Genomic DNA, 14,222 nt, shown 5'->3' on the forward strand with positions numbered 1-14,222 from the left:
AAGCTGTTGCTACCTCATCAACTTGGTGCTCGGTTCAAACCTTTCTTAGCCCTTTAGAGTTTTCACTGGCACACGAAATTTCCTACAGTACGATTACCTCTTTATTTTATTTTTGCAGAGTTTTATATAGCGCAAACTTGACCCGAATCCAATCAGCTATCAGAGCGCTTTACATAGCACCAGTTTCTTACATGAGGACACACATTCATTTTTTGTTCGGCACGGGGAGATTAAGTGATTTGCCCAGAATCACAGGATGTTTAGCGTCATTACCGAGACTCGAACCCAGTTCCCCCAGGTCAGAGGTCGAGCGCCCTAGCCGTTAGGCCAACTCCTCTCCCCCTTTGTGCATTCATAACATAGTGTTTCGGTCTTTTGAGGCCGCGCTTTGCATTACCAGCTCAGTAGAGACATGGCTTCCCTGAAGCTAGATAGTGTGCTTGATGGTGTCTTGTTTGACAATTGACCCTGGTGAAGTTTGAACTCTTCACTCAGGTCACTGAGGGGTTCAGGCTGGTTTGAGGGTTGGTCGCCTTTCGCAGGTCCCACAGTTTGGCAGTGAGGCACCTCCCTGGAGGAATGTGGCATTGTATACCAGTGTATTTCTCACTCGCATCTCCTTGTCCAGTCATATTTCTAATGTCCCCTACAGTCTTTCCATGGCATTCCACGAGCCTCTCGGCTCCTGTGACATTGTTTGTGTATCTACCGTACTGAGCCTGTATGGAGACAGTGTTTCTCATAGTGGTCAACTATGACTAAAATGTCTGCCTCCTCCAGTGCAATTTCTTGGCCTTTTTGTTGGCACTGTCTCCATCTTCTGAGAGTATCTCTGTCACAATATCAGCTGAAGTGGAACATAGAAAGTATTTGCTAAAATCACTTCTTTATGTGTGTACAATCACTTTCTGGAGAGTGTGATTATTTTCCTATATCTTGAATTTATAGTACAGCTCCACATATTTACAGGACCCAATATTTTGGTTCCATCGTTAAAACTGTACATAGTTTCATTTTTATATACGAAAATCCATGTCTGGCACAATTGGGATTACAATTTCAGGCCTACGCCATCCCACCCATGATTTGCATATGTACTTGGGCGTGGACCATTGTAAGGCTTTGCATTTGTAATGTTTGATGTGCTGGTTTAGTGAATTAATTTGACGTATGAGGTTTACACAATTGATAGAGCTAAATATTATACATGCATTAAATTATGTTTGTAAATTATTATTTGAGAAATTGATCCTTAGGTCCACATTACAAGTTGATCTCAAAAGTGATTTGGGCACAAACTGCTGTTCCCTTTTATTTGGTATCAAGATGCATAAGTAATTCTGCTCACGTCATTACTCCATGAGAAATAATCCAGGGAATACCAGCGAGAAATCCACTAGATTGAACCTGGTGGGATTTGTCACAGTAAAAAGGCTTTGAAATTGGGTATATTAATTGAGACTAAGCACAGTAACTCTGATTTTAGTATGCTATTCCTCTTTTTAAGTGGGAGCTGCACAGCATTATATGAAATCATAGAGTAATTGCTCATCCTGGATCAAATCATTCAGATTAATTACTGCTCCGCAACTATGTGATGAAGGCCTTAGTGTTTACTAATTGGTTACAACAATACCTGAATTTTATTAAAGTTAATAACTGTTGTTCGAAATGGGGTCTCTAATTGGCAGATATATGCACCTTTGTCCAAGTAGGGACCTTTGCTTCTAGTCATGGTACGGGAGTTACACACTTCAGATAATCCCTGCTCACCCCTTTGGTAGCTCGGCATGAGCAGATAGGCTTATCTCAAAGGCAATGTGTAAAGTATTTGTACCCAAACAAACAGTAACACAGTGAAAACACCACAAATGGACACCACACCAGTTTAGAAAAATTAAAGTATGTTTATCTAAACTAAACAAGACCAAAATGACATAAATCCAACATACAGGTATCAAGAATATCACTTTTAGAACAGTTACTTCAAAAATAGGACTTGCAGAAACAAATAGCTTCACCTGGGGCTATAAGGACGTTGTAACAGGCAAACATCCAAAGTTCAGCACCTACCACGAGCTGCGCAGCATCGGGCATTGAGTCACACAGACCCCCAAACAACAGTACCTAGGAAACTAAGTCAGTAGGGGATGCACGGCATCATGGAGGTGAGGTGTCAGTGCTGCGGTGAAGCTGGTTCTTTTCTGCCATGGGGGAGGCAAGGCATTGAGCCCATGTAGAGGTGAGGCGTCGAGTCCAGGACAGGGGAAGTTAGGTGGCGTTGGTGACGAGGTGTCGGTTCTGGTGAGGCGATGCAACATTGAATTTGTGAAGTCACTCTCGTCTAATGTGATGCTGGCACTGGCGATGAAAGCGTTGGTGCGAGCACTGGCGTCCACAAGGCCGATAACTGCAGGCATCGGCGGACGTCGAAGGGCATCAGAGCAGTGGTACAGGCGAAATTGTAGCATCACTGGTGGCATCTCTGATGGCGTCAGAGTTGTTTTCTTGCTTTACAGCACCAACCACACAATTCTCTTTTGGATGCAGAAGTCCACACATAAGTCCAGGTGCTGGTTAGTCGGTTGCAGGTGAAGTCTTGTGGCCCTGAAACTTCAGAAAAGTAGGCCAGCACATACAGGCCCTTGGAGATTATTCTTCAAGCAGGTTCACAGCAAAGTTCCAGTCTTTGTCCTCTCCTTTGCAGAAGCAGCTACTGGAGGCCAACCTAGCAAAGCACGCACAGCAAAGGGCCAGTACTCCTCCTTACAGCTCTCCAGCTCTTCTCCTTGGCAGAGGTTCCTCTCTAGTCCAGAAGTGATCCAATTCTCATGGGGTTAAGGTCCAATACCTATACCACCGCAAGGGCATCTGATCCCAGTCCAAACCAGTTTATCCTCTCTGATGCAGCATCACCAAAGGAGTTGGAGACAGCATTGTGCAGAGGAGACACTGCCTATTTGGGCGCTAGTGAAACTCCTCCCACCACTCTAAATGCAGCAAAGGTCTATTCTGCCAAGATCCTGTCACTCCAAAACCATACAGTCAATACACAAACAGCAGAGGCACACAGAATGGCTAAACAAGAAAATACCTACTTTCTAAAAGTGGCATTTTCAAACACACAATTTAAAAACCATCTTCCTAAAAAGATGTGTTAGTAAATTTTGAGTTCAGAGAGCCTAAACTCCATTTCTCAATCTTGCCCAAATGGAAAATTATACTTGGAAGATGTTTACAAATCAACTCCCATGTTAGTCAATGGGAAAGATAGTCTTTCAATAGTGAAAAATGGAATTGCCAGTATTTCACTATCAGGATATGTAAAGCACACAAGTACATGTCCTACCTTTTACCTACACAGTACCCAGCACATGGGGGTACATTGGGCCTACCTAAGGAGTGCCTTACACGCAAGAAAAGGGAAGGTTAGGGCCTGGCAAGTGGGTGCACTTGTCAGGTCAACAAGGCAGTCTAAAATTTTGTGCGCAGATACTGCAGTGGCAGGTGTGAGATACTGTTACAGGGCGACTCATGTAGGTGGCACAATCAGTGCTGCAAGCCCACTAGTAGCATTTGATTTACAGGCCCTGGGCACACACAGTGTAATGTACAAGGGACTTACTAGTAAATCAAATATGCCAATCATGGATAACCAATCATAATAACTATTTACACAGGGAGCACTTGCACTTTGACACTGATCAGCAGTGGAAAATTCTCCAAAGCATCTAAGCCAGCAAAAACGACACCCAGCACACCATCCAAAGACAGGTGGGAGAGACAAAAAGTCAGGGGAAACCACGCCAAGCATGCCAAGTCTAACAACTGTACAACAGGAACCCTTATTGCGGTAATATTTTACAACAATTAGAAACACCATCTCTTAAAGTTCCAGGAGTTGCAATATGGATTTTAAAACGTATTGTCAATTTGCACACTAAAATTCAGCACAAACAGCTGAAACCAATTTTCCGATCCAGTTAGATTAGCTACTTATAAAATGCCCCATTGGGATAAAGATGTTTTGGAGAATTTGGTGTAACTGATAGCAATGAATGAAACAGAGTGATGCTAAGGGCCGTCTTGCTGCTGTAAAAACTAGTGTAAATGCTGCAAGTCTGTGTACGCCCTTACCCAGCAGTTCTGACAACTGTTGGGCAGAATTAGTTTCAAAGAATATCTGCCCACACAGTCGAAGCCTACAAATCTTTTTTGATATATATATATACATTCACTGAAAAAACCATAGGTTTCAGGCACGTTATAGTTAGGAATTAGCATTTAAAAAACCTTAGAAATTCACTGAAAAAACCATAGGTTTCAGGGGCGTTATAGTTAGCTGGACTTTTCACTCGTACAAAACCATTGAAATTCCCCCGTTATAGTTAGTTCAGCTAACTATAACTTGCGCGCCCACAATGCACTGCTGATGACGTCACATATTACATCACTTATGACATCACTGATGACATCATCCAGTGAATGTGTGTTTTTCTGAAAATTACATATGTTTTATATATGTATATCTCAAGGTCGATGGAAGAATAAATGGGTATATAAGTGTCTAAATGGATGATTTGTTTTTGAAAAATTGATTGTATAACTGACTGATTAAGTGTATCTTAGTGAATACATTGCTTAGTGAGTAATGTTTAAATATGTAAATATCTATATCAGTCTCTCACTTTGTGTATAAGTGGCTGCATGGGTTGGTGAGTAGCTACATGAGTGTCTATATAGGTTATTAGTTGGTTTTTTGAGTATCAGTATGAGTGTCTGAGTGTCTGTATGGTTCGGTGGGGGTATTACGTAGTGCATAGGTGCATGAATGAGTGACTCATTGTTTGTGTTGAAGACAGCATGTGTGCAGGACTATATGGGCGGATGAGTATGTGCATGGGTGTGTTAGTGAGTGAATGACTGTCTCAATAGTGTCTTTATGAGTAACTACATATGTTTTAAACTAGTATATGTAACTTTTGGTGTATATAAGTGAGTATATGTGAGAGTGAGAGATTGAAAGAGTTCCTGTATGAATAAGTACGTGTTTCTATAAGTGATTGTTTAAAAGACTAAGTATGTGTAAGTTTCTGTAGAAGTAAGTGTGGTGGTGTGTGTATAACTGTATATGCAAGTAAATGGATGTTTGATTCTTTATTAGCATGAGTGACTATGTGTGTGAGTAACTCTATGGATGAGTGGCGTTGTGTAACAGGATGTATAGGTGTATGAGTACATATGATGAGTGAGTACATGTATGAGTGACTGTATAGGACTGTTGGTGAATGAGTGGATGTGTATGTGGATCTTAGAATTACTGAATAGGTTGTTGTAACTGATATTGGTATGTCCATTGTTTTGAAAATTTTAGTTTCTATTTTTGAATGTGTGTATCAAAGTTTATATTAAGGGGAGAGGAGGTCTGCCACTCTATCAGCAAGGATGATGTCATCAGTGATGTCATTTGAGATGTCATCAGTGATGTCATGAGTGATGTCACTGACCATGTCATGAGTGATGTTATATGTTACGTCATCAGCAGTGCATTGTGGGCGCGCGAGTTATAGTTAGCTGAACTAACTATAACGGGGGAATTTCAATGGTTTTGTACGAGTGAACAGTCCAGCTAACTATAACGCCCCTGAAACCTATGGTTTCTTCAGTGAATTTCTAAGGTTTTTTAAATGCTAATTCCTAACTATAACGTGCCTGAAACCTATGGTTTTTTCAGTGAATTTCAAAGGATATTTAAATGCTAATTTCTAACTATGCCTACAGAGATAGGACATGTGAAGAAAGAAGAAAAAACGCACGGAAAGAAAAAAAAGAAATGCAGAAAGAAGCAACAGAAGTCCTCAAAGACGAAGAAAAGTGCAGGAAGAATGATAACGTGCAGAAAGAACAAACAGAAGACCAGAAAGAAGCCTTGTTGCAAAATCATCCTGTACCCTCAACTTTTTCAGACGGATTCTGGTGGTAACTGAGTCTGACTAACCAGTCCTAGAGCCAGTGCTATGTTAAAAGACACTCAGTATACAGTGAAAACACCTACATACACTAGGGAAGGCTATGCGTTGGGGTCCCCCTGTGATCAGCATGACCTCCTCTGTAAGCCCCATGTATATAATAGGGCAGGGGTTTAAAACTACCTCTTAAAACGCGCCACAGGGCGTGTTTGCTCACGTCACCTCAGGCCCCATCCCCTCACTTCCCCACTGTCTAAACACGCCCTGTGGCCGTTTTAAGTTGGGAGATTAAGTCCCCTTGAATCCTGAGGGTCCCTAGGGTCCAACTAGACCACTAGGTACCTCCAGTAAGCGCCACAGAGCTGCGTTGCAGAGAGATGTAAAAAGGGGCACGGCCTAGACCACCTCTCTGCAACGCAGCGCAGTGGCGCTTACTGGAAGCACCTGGTGGGCTAGTTGGCCCCCAAGGTCCCTCAGGATTAAAGGGGAATTATTTCCCCAACTTAAAACGCACCACAGGGCTTGTTTGCACACGTTAACTCAGGCCCCGTCCCCTCCCTTCACCACTGTGTAAACACGCCCTGTGGCCGTTTTTTGTTGGGAGATTAAGTTCATTTGAATCCTGAGGGTCCCTAGGGTCCAACTAGCCCACTAGGTACCTCCAGTAAGCGCCACAGAGCTGCGTTGCAGAGAGGTGTATAAAGTGGCACGGCCTGGACCACCGCTCTGCAACGCAGCTCAGTGGTTCTTACTGGAAGCACCTGGTGGGCTAGTTAGCCCCCAGGGGCCCTCAGGATTGAAGGGGAATTATTTCCCCAACTTAAAGCGCTCCATAGGGCGTGTTTGCACACGTCACCTCAGGCCCCGTCCCCTCCCTTCCCCACTGTGTAAACACGCCCTTTGGCCGTTTTTTAAGTTGGGAGATTAAGTCCCCTTGAATCCTGAGGATCCCTAGGGGCAAAATAGCCCACTAGGTACGTCCAGTAAGCGCCATTGCAGAGAGGTGTAAAAAGGGGCACAGGCTGCACCACCTCTCTGCAACGCAGAGCAGTGGTGCTTACTGGAAGCACCTGGTGGGCTAGTTGGCCCCCAGGGTCCCTCAGGATTGAAAGGGAATTATTTCCCCAACTTAAAATGCACCACAGGGCTTGTTTGCACACGTCACCTCAGGCCCCGTCCCCTCCTTTCACTACTGTGTAAACGCGCCCTGTGGCCGTTCTAAGTTGAAAGATTAAGTCCCCTTGAATCCTAAGGGTCCCTAGTGTCAAACTAGCCCACTAGGTACCTCCAGTGAGCACCACAGAGCTGCGTTGCATAGAGGTGAAAAAAGGGGCGTGGCCTCAGAACACCTGTCTGCAACGCAGCTCCCTGGCGCATACTGGAGATACCTGTTGGGCTAGTTGGCCCTCAGGGACCCTCAGTATTGAAGGGGAATTAATTCCCCAACTTACAACTGGCCAGGGGGTGCGTTTGCAGAGTGCTGCAAGGAGGGGGTGGGGCCTCCGGCGCGATGCCGGTCTTTTATTTATTTTATTTTTTTAAGAAGGAGGGCTGTGTGGCCCCCATTCTTTTTCTAATTTACTGGCCCTGGAAACCCCGTCCCCCAGGGCCTGCACCCTAACTTTTTTTGTTGAAAAAAATTAATTTGGCCCTCCCAATGCCTTAATCGGCCCCGGGGACCCCAAACCCCGGGTCATGGCCTTTTTTGTTTTTTTTATTCTTTAGGAGGGGGCTGCGTTGCCCCCCTCCTCAGGCCACTTATGGCCCCGGGGACCCTATCCCCCGGGGCCGGCCTTTGTTTTTTATTATTTAAAAAAAATATATATTTATAGAAACACCTAGGACATGCTGGACAAACCATATGTACCTATCACCAAGACGATTTGTGTGATATTTATTAAAAGGCGACTATGCATAGAATGAATCCACATGGAATGTATTTACACCGCTAGTGAAGCTCTGACGTGTCTGACGCCCTACCGTGCCTAATCCCGGTGCCCCCGCCGGTGGGTACTCTCCAAGTAGACACCCTTGGCGTTTATTTATACAAACATGGGTAGCTATTGACGGGCACATTTAATATACACGCACACCAAGCCATTCAAAGGGGATTCGACAAAAATTCGACCAAACTATGCAAGAAACCCCCCTCACGGTTAATAAAACACACATCCCGCCGGATGTGTAATACTTTTTATTTTACTCTGTGGAAAGGAGACGAACCTCACTTAAGAGTCACAGCGTGCTCCTGGCTGAGCCCAATGCTGTGTTACACCCACCAGTGCCCGCTGAGTGCCTCACACCTCTGTGTTGTATTTCACCAGCTAGTGCGTATGCTATGACACTCTCTAGCCCATGTGCACTGTAACACCACCCCGTGAATATGTCATGCCACACTTGCCTTCACACGGGTTATATTGCCCCATCTAACGTGCCTTCCTCGATGCCTATGTTATAACGCACAGTGCTATGCCATACATATTACAATCTGGAATCCATATCTTTGTCACAGTGCATATGCAACGTTACACTCCCCAGCACATATTTTATATTAGAACTTTAGAGACTAGTTAGGTTACACAACACTGCCCTGTGCATATTACACTCCAAGGTGCATATCGCATAGCACACGCTAGTGCCTGTGCTATCTCGCGCTCTCCAATGAATCTGTCATTGCGCACAATGTATTGCATATTATATTTCACGCCCCAGTTCATCTTATATCACACTTTTTGGTGCATAGTTTATACCATATACTATATCTAGTTTTCATTTTCAATCGTGCTCCCAGGACTATGTTCTATATAACACTGCGTCCACCTACCCTTTTCACGGGCATTACATTTTGCGATGGGGGTGAAGGGTCAGGGGGTGTTTCTGCCAAGTGAGGCCGGAGTCACAGTCACAAACGTTCTCTTCTTCCTGAATAAAAGTGAGATTATGCTGCATACTTGTTCATATTTTAAGTAGTTCGCACAGACACACATTTTAAAAACAATAAAGTTCCTAATACCCACCTTCTCTGAACAGTTGGCTTGCTGTCCCATCCACCTCCTCCCTATCCTCTGCTGTCTGAATCCACGGACTAGCCTCCTCCCTCCTGCCATGCATGGTCTGATGTGCTGCCACTGCCCTCCATTTAGCATGATGTATCAGTCCACTCCTCCTGCCCTCCATTGCCCAATTCTATGGCCCATCATTGACCTCCTGCTTAGCCTCTGTGCTTAGCTTGCTGCCCCTATTCTCCTTCCCCCTGCCGTCTTTGTGCATGCCCCTGCTCCATCCTTTTTGCCCACCATGTTCCATGGACCTGCCACTCCTATCTACTCTGAGTGTTCTGTTGAGCTGCACTCCCCTCCCACATGCCTAGCATTGTCAGATGACTGCATCCTGTCCCTGCCACCTCCACCCTGCCTGTCCACATGCCATACCCCTATCCCCTTCCTCCTTTCCTCCATGGTTCATTTTACTGCCACACCCTTCTGCCCTCCCTGGTCTGTTGTGCTGTAACTGCTCCTCCTGCCTGCCCCGTGTGGTCTGTTGTGAGGCCCCTTCCCCTGAACTCTCTTGTCTGTGCCCAGGTCCTGACCCTCCCTTCTATCCTCCATGGTCCTTTATGCATGCCCCTGCACCCTCCTTCTTGCCCATCATAGCCATTGTGCTGCCACTAACCCTCCCGCTTGCCATGCATGGTCTTCTGTGCTGCCATGGCCCCTCCCGCCTTCCCTGTGTGGTCAGGTAGCTGCCCCTGACCCCCTCCCACCTTCCCTCCATGGTCTGTGTGTATGCCATCATAGTCTCATTGTTGCTCTCCATGGTGTGTCTTGTTTCTAGTGCCCGACCTGCCTGACCTCCATGGTCATCTTGCTGCTCCTGCCCTGCCCCCTTGCCCCCAGCCCTCTGTTTCCATGTGCAGACCCCTATTCCCTACCTCCTGGCTTGTCTGTTCCATTGTAATGCCCCTGATCCGTCCCTCCTGCCCTTTATGGTCTGTTATGCTGCAGCTTTCTCTCCTGTCTATCCATTATGGTCAGCTAGCTACCATTGCCTCTTTTCCCTCTGTTCTCTGTTGTCCATGTGCATGGTCCTGTCCCCTCCCTATTGCTTTCTATGGATTGTTGTGCTGCACTCCCGTCCCACATGCGCTGTGTGGTGTATTGTGCTGCTGAAAACCCTGATGCCTGCCCTGTAGGGTCAGTTTGGTGCACCTCTCCATGTCCCTCCTGTCCTCTGTTATCCGAGTCCATGTCCCTATCCCAATTCCTCCTGCCTACCATGATCCAATGTACCATACTTGCGAACATTTTGAACTTGGTAAGAGGGAGATTTTGAAAAAAAGCTGGGGTATTGATTTTCCCCTTTGAGTTACATTGAAAAAGAGGAGATTGTAGACAGGAGACAGATCAAATAAAGACCATTTGAGCTTAAAAACATTGGACGTTTCCTGGCTGAAACGGGTCTGTTGGCATGTATGGTTGTACTACCACTGCCTCTTCCTTCTGCCCACAATGGTCTATTGTATGCCACAGCCTCTCTTGCCAGTCCTGTATTGTACAGCCTCTCTTGCCAGTCCTGTATTGTTGGTTTGTTGCCCCTGCCCCCCTTTCCACTTCCCTCCATAGTCTGTTGTGCTGCCACTGCCCTTCCTGCCTGCCCAGTGTGGTCAAATTGTTGCATATGCACTCTCCTACCTGCCTTCAATTTTCAGAGTCCGTGCCCCTGGTCTCTGCCTCTCAACAGTATCCCAATGAACAACTAGATTGCTAACATTCTATATTTATTACAAAAGTGTGGAATGCCTGACGTCATCTTGATGTAATCAAAACTGTAATACCTAGAGTATTTCATTTAGAAATTACATATATGAGAGGGTCTTATTTGCATCAAAATTATGGTTAGTGCTCTAAAAAACTAAAATGAGGACATATTTTCTGAGTTTTCAAATAGCGACAAAGAACTTTTAAATTATTTGTAATCTTTATGTTTTTTTATCCAGTTGACCACTTGATTAAATGTTGCACCTAGGGGAGAGGATGTGGTGTTACTTCCAGAGCTGCAGACTTTGCAACTGGGGAACCAGGTTGGAGTTTCTGCTTCAGCTCAACATTCTGTGATTCTGGTCAAATCATTTAATCTCCCCATGTCTACAACCAAAATGAATTTGATCTTGTGTGATGTAACCAATGCTCATGTAAAGCACTCCAATACCTGACAAGTCTGCACTATATAAAACTGCAAATACACAAAAAATAAGTGTTTTGCACACTTCTGTCATTGGGCTACATGTGGGCTACATCTGGGTGATATTTGTGCTGCATTTGGGCTCTTTTGTCTCTGGTGGCCATCTTGGGAGATTTATTTGTTATGAAGTTTCCCAATTTCCTCATTTACTGCAGTCTCCTCAGTAGGAAATGCTTTCAGTTTTTTACTTTGATTTCATCAAGAAGGTATTCAGATATGTCACACATTTCCCATAAATTCTGAATGTTAGCACTCTAGTTGCTCATTAGATCACTGTAGTAAAGCTACTGCTCACCACGGAAGTCTGCTGCAGGTATTAAAAGTGCATGTTTCAGTCTGCATATCAGAATTTTTTTAATGAAATAGAAGAGGATTTGAGAAGTCACTCAAAATGTGCCCTAATTTTTCTTTCTTCAGCACTAATCATAATTTCTATGGCAAAATAAACCCACTCATTGTGTTCCTTTTTAAATCAAATGTTTTAAGTGTTACCAGTTAATTCCAATCAAGATGGCTTCAGGTGTGTCATACTTTTGTCATAAGTAAAACAGTAAGCGCTCTAGTTGTTCTTAAGAACACTCTGGGACACTCTGTCATTGGGCTATACTTGGGCTACATCTGGGGGATATTTGGGCTACATTTGGGCTCTTTTGTCTCTGGTGGTCATCTTGGAGATTTATTTGTTATGAAGTTTCCTAATTTCCTTATTTACTGCAGTCTCCTCAGTGGGAATACTTTCAGTTTTTTATTTTGGTTCCATCAAGAAGGCATTCAGATGTGTCACACATTTGCCATAAATTCTGAATGTTAGCACTCTAGTTGCTCATTAGATCACTGTAGTAAAACTACTGCTCACCAGGGAAGTCTGCTGCTGGTATTCAAAGTGCATGTTTCAGTCTGCATGTCAGAATTTTTTTATGAAATAGAAGAGGGTTGGAGAAGTCAAAATGTGCCCTAATTTTTCTTTCTGCGGCACCAATCATAATTTCTATGGCAAAATGAAGCCCCTCATTTTGTTCCTTTGTAAATTAAATGTTTTAAGTGTTACCACTTTATTCCAATCAAGATGGCTTCAGGTGTGCCATACTTTTGTCATAAGTAAGACTGTTAGCGCTCTAGTTGTTCATTAGAACACTCTGGGACATTCTGTCATTGGGCTATACTTGGGCTACATCTGGGTGATATTTGGGCTACATTTGGGCTCTTTTGTCTCTGGTGGCCATTTTGGGAGACTTATTTGTTATGATGTTTCCTAATTTCCTCATTTACTACAGTCTCCTCAGTAGGAAATACTTTCAGTTTTTTACTTTGATTCCATCAAGAAGGCATTCAGATGTGTCACACATTTGCCATAAATTCAGAATGTTAGCACTCTAGTTGCGTATTAGATCACTGTAGTAAAGCTACTGCTCACCAGGGAAGTCTGCTGCTGGTATTGAAAGTGCATGTTTCAGTCTGCATGTCAGAATTTTTTAATGAAATAGAAGAGGATTTGAGAAGTCACTCAAAATGTGCCCTAATTTTTCTTTCTGCAGCACTAATCATACTTTCCATGGCAAAATGAACCCCCTCATTTTGTTCCTTTTTAAATTAAATGTTTTAAGAGTTACCACTTTATTCCAACCAAGATGGCTTCAGGTGTGCCATACGTTTGTCATAAGTAGGACTGTTAGCGCTCTGGTTGTTCTTTAGAACACTCTGGGAAGCTGCAGTAGAACACAAAGGAATCAACTGACAGTCTCTGCCCTTGTTGGATGTACATGTTTTACTGAGAATGTCAGACTTCATTCTCACATGACTGAGAAAGATAATGTGAATTTACAGGAAATATGCTCTCAGTTTAGCTTATAGATCACCTTCCAAACCTCTGTGGGAAAAGCATGAGAAAATAGTTTTCTCTCAAACATGATTCGTGATATCACAGCAGAAGGCTTTTTCACATGGTAAAATCACCATAGAACACACCACAATTCCTAAAATGAGTATGGTACCATCAACAAATGATTTATAATGTAAATAAAGTCTTAAAACCTTCTATTAACTGCAATGCTTTTTAATGAGGTGCTATCATGTATATTGGTCCCAAGATGGCTGCCAACACTTCTTGGATGAAGTGCTGACAGCCAATCAGATCTCACGGTGAGATGTGTGGTTAGGCTCCGCCCAGATATATATGTGATTTTACTTTTGATTTTCTCATGAACTACTGAACAGATTGACACCATATATGCAAAAGGCACATGCCTGACCTGAGGACTACCTCTTTGCCAAATTTCAAGTAATTCTGTTCAGCCGTTCGGGCTGTACCTTCGACTAAATGTCCTATGGGAAAATGCATGGGGAAAACGTGTTTTGGGACCCCCCTTTTTTCTCAGCCCCCGCTTGACGAATCACCCCGAGACTTTAAGGGTAGGAGCTGAGCAGAGAGCCCCATTAGTTTTGAAAATTTCACGAAGATAAGTCAACCGGCGCCAAAGTTATTCAAAATAGAATTTTCAGATTTCCTATGGGAACTCGGTCCTAACTATAACTATCTACTGGCGATCGCCAGTAGATAATATGAATCACAGGCACTGGTGACAAGGTGATTTACTCCACCTTTAAAGGAGCATCAGCTGCACAAGCTGAGGCAAGCCACAAATGTATAGAATTTCGTACAAAGGGATCCAATAGAGATCATGTTTGAAACTGAAACAAAGGTGCCACAAAGGTGCAGGATTCTGGTCATGAGAAAGTGCACACGCCTTCAAACAGATGGAGAAATGCTCACTATTGTCACAAGCTAATCAGAAATGTCTCACCTCAATGCCAAACATGGAAACGTCATAGATGGATACCACCTGAAAGCGTGTTTAACATGAGCAGAAATATGTCCGGAGAAGTCAGAGTTATGCTAAGGCAAAGTTTTTAAAATCTCACACCTGTATAAGCATATTTTGATAAGGAGAATCAGGAGTAAATCACATTCTATGCCACAGACCAGAAAGTTTCCAAAGAGCCAGACTGAGCCAT

The sequence above is a fragment of the Triturus cristatus genome, chromosome 12 (assembly GCF_964204655.1).
Source record: "Triturus cristatus chromosome 12, aTriCri1.1, whole genome shotgun sequence".
Classification (NCBI taxonomy): domain Eukaryota; kingdom Metazoa; phylum Chordata; class Amphibia; order Caudata; family Salamandridae; genus Triturus; species Triturus cristatus.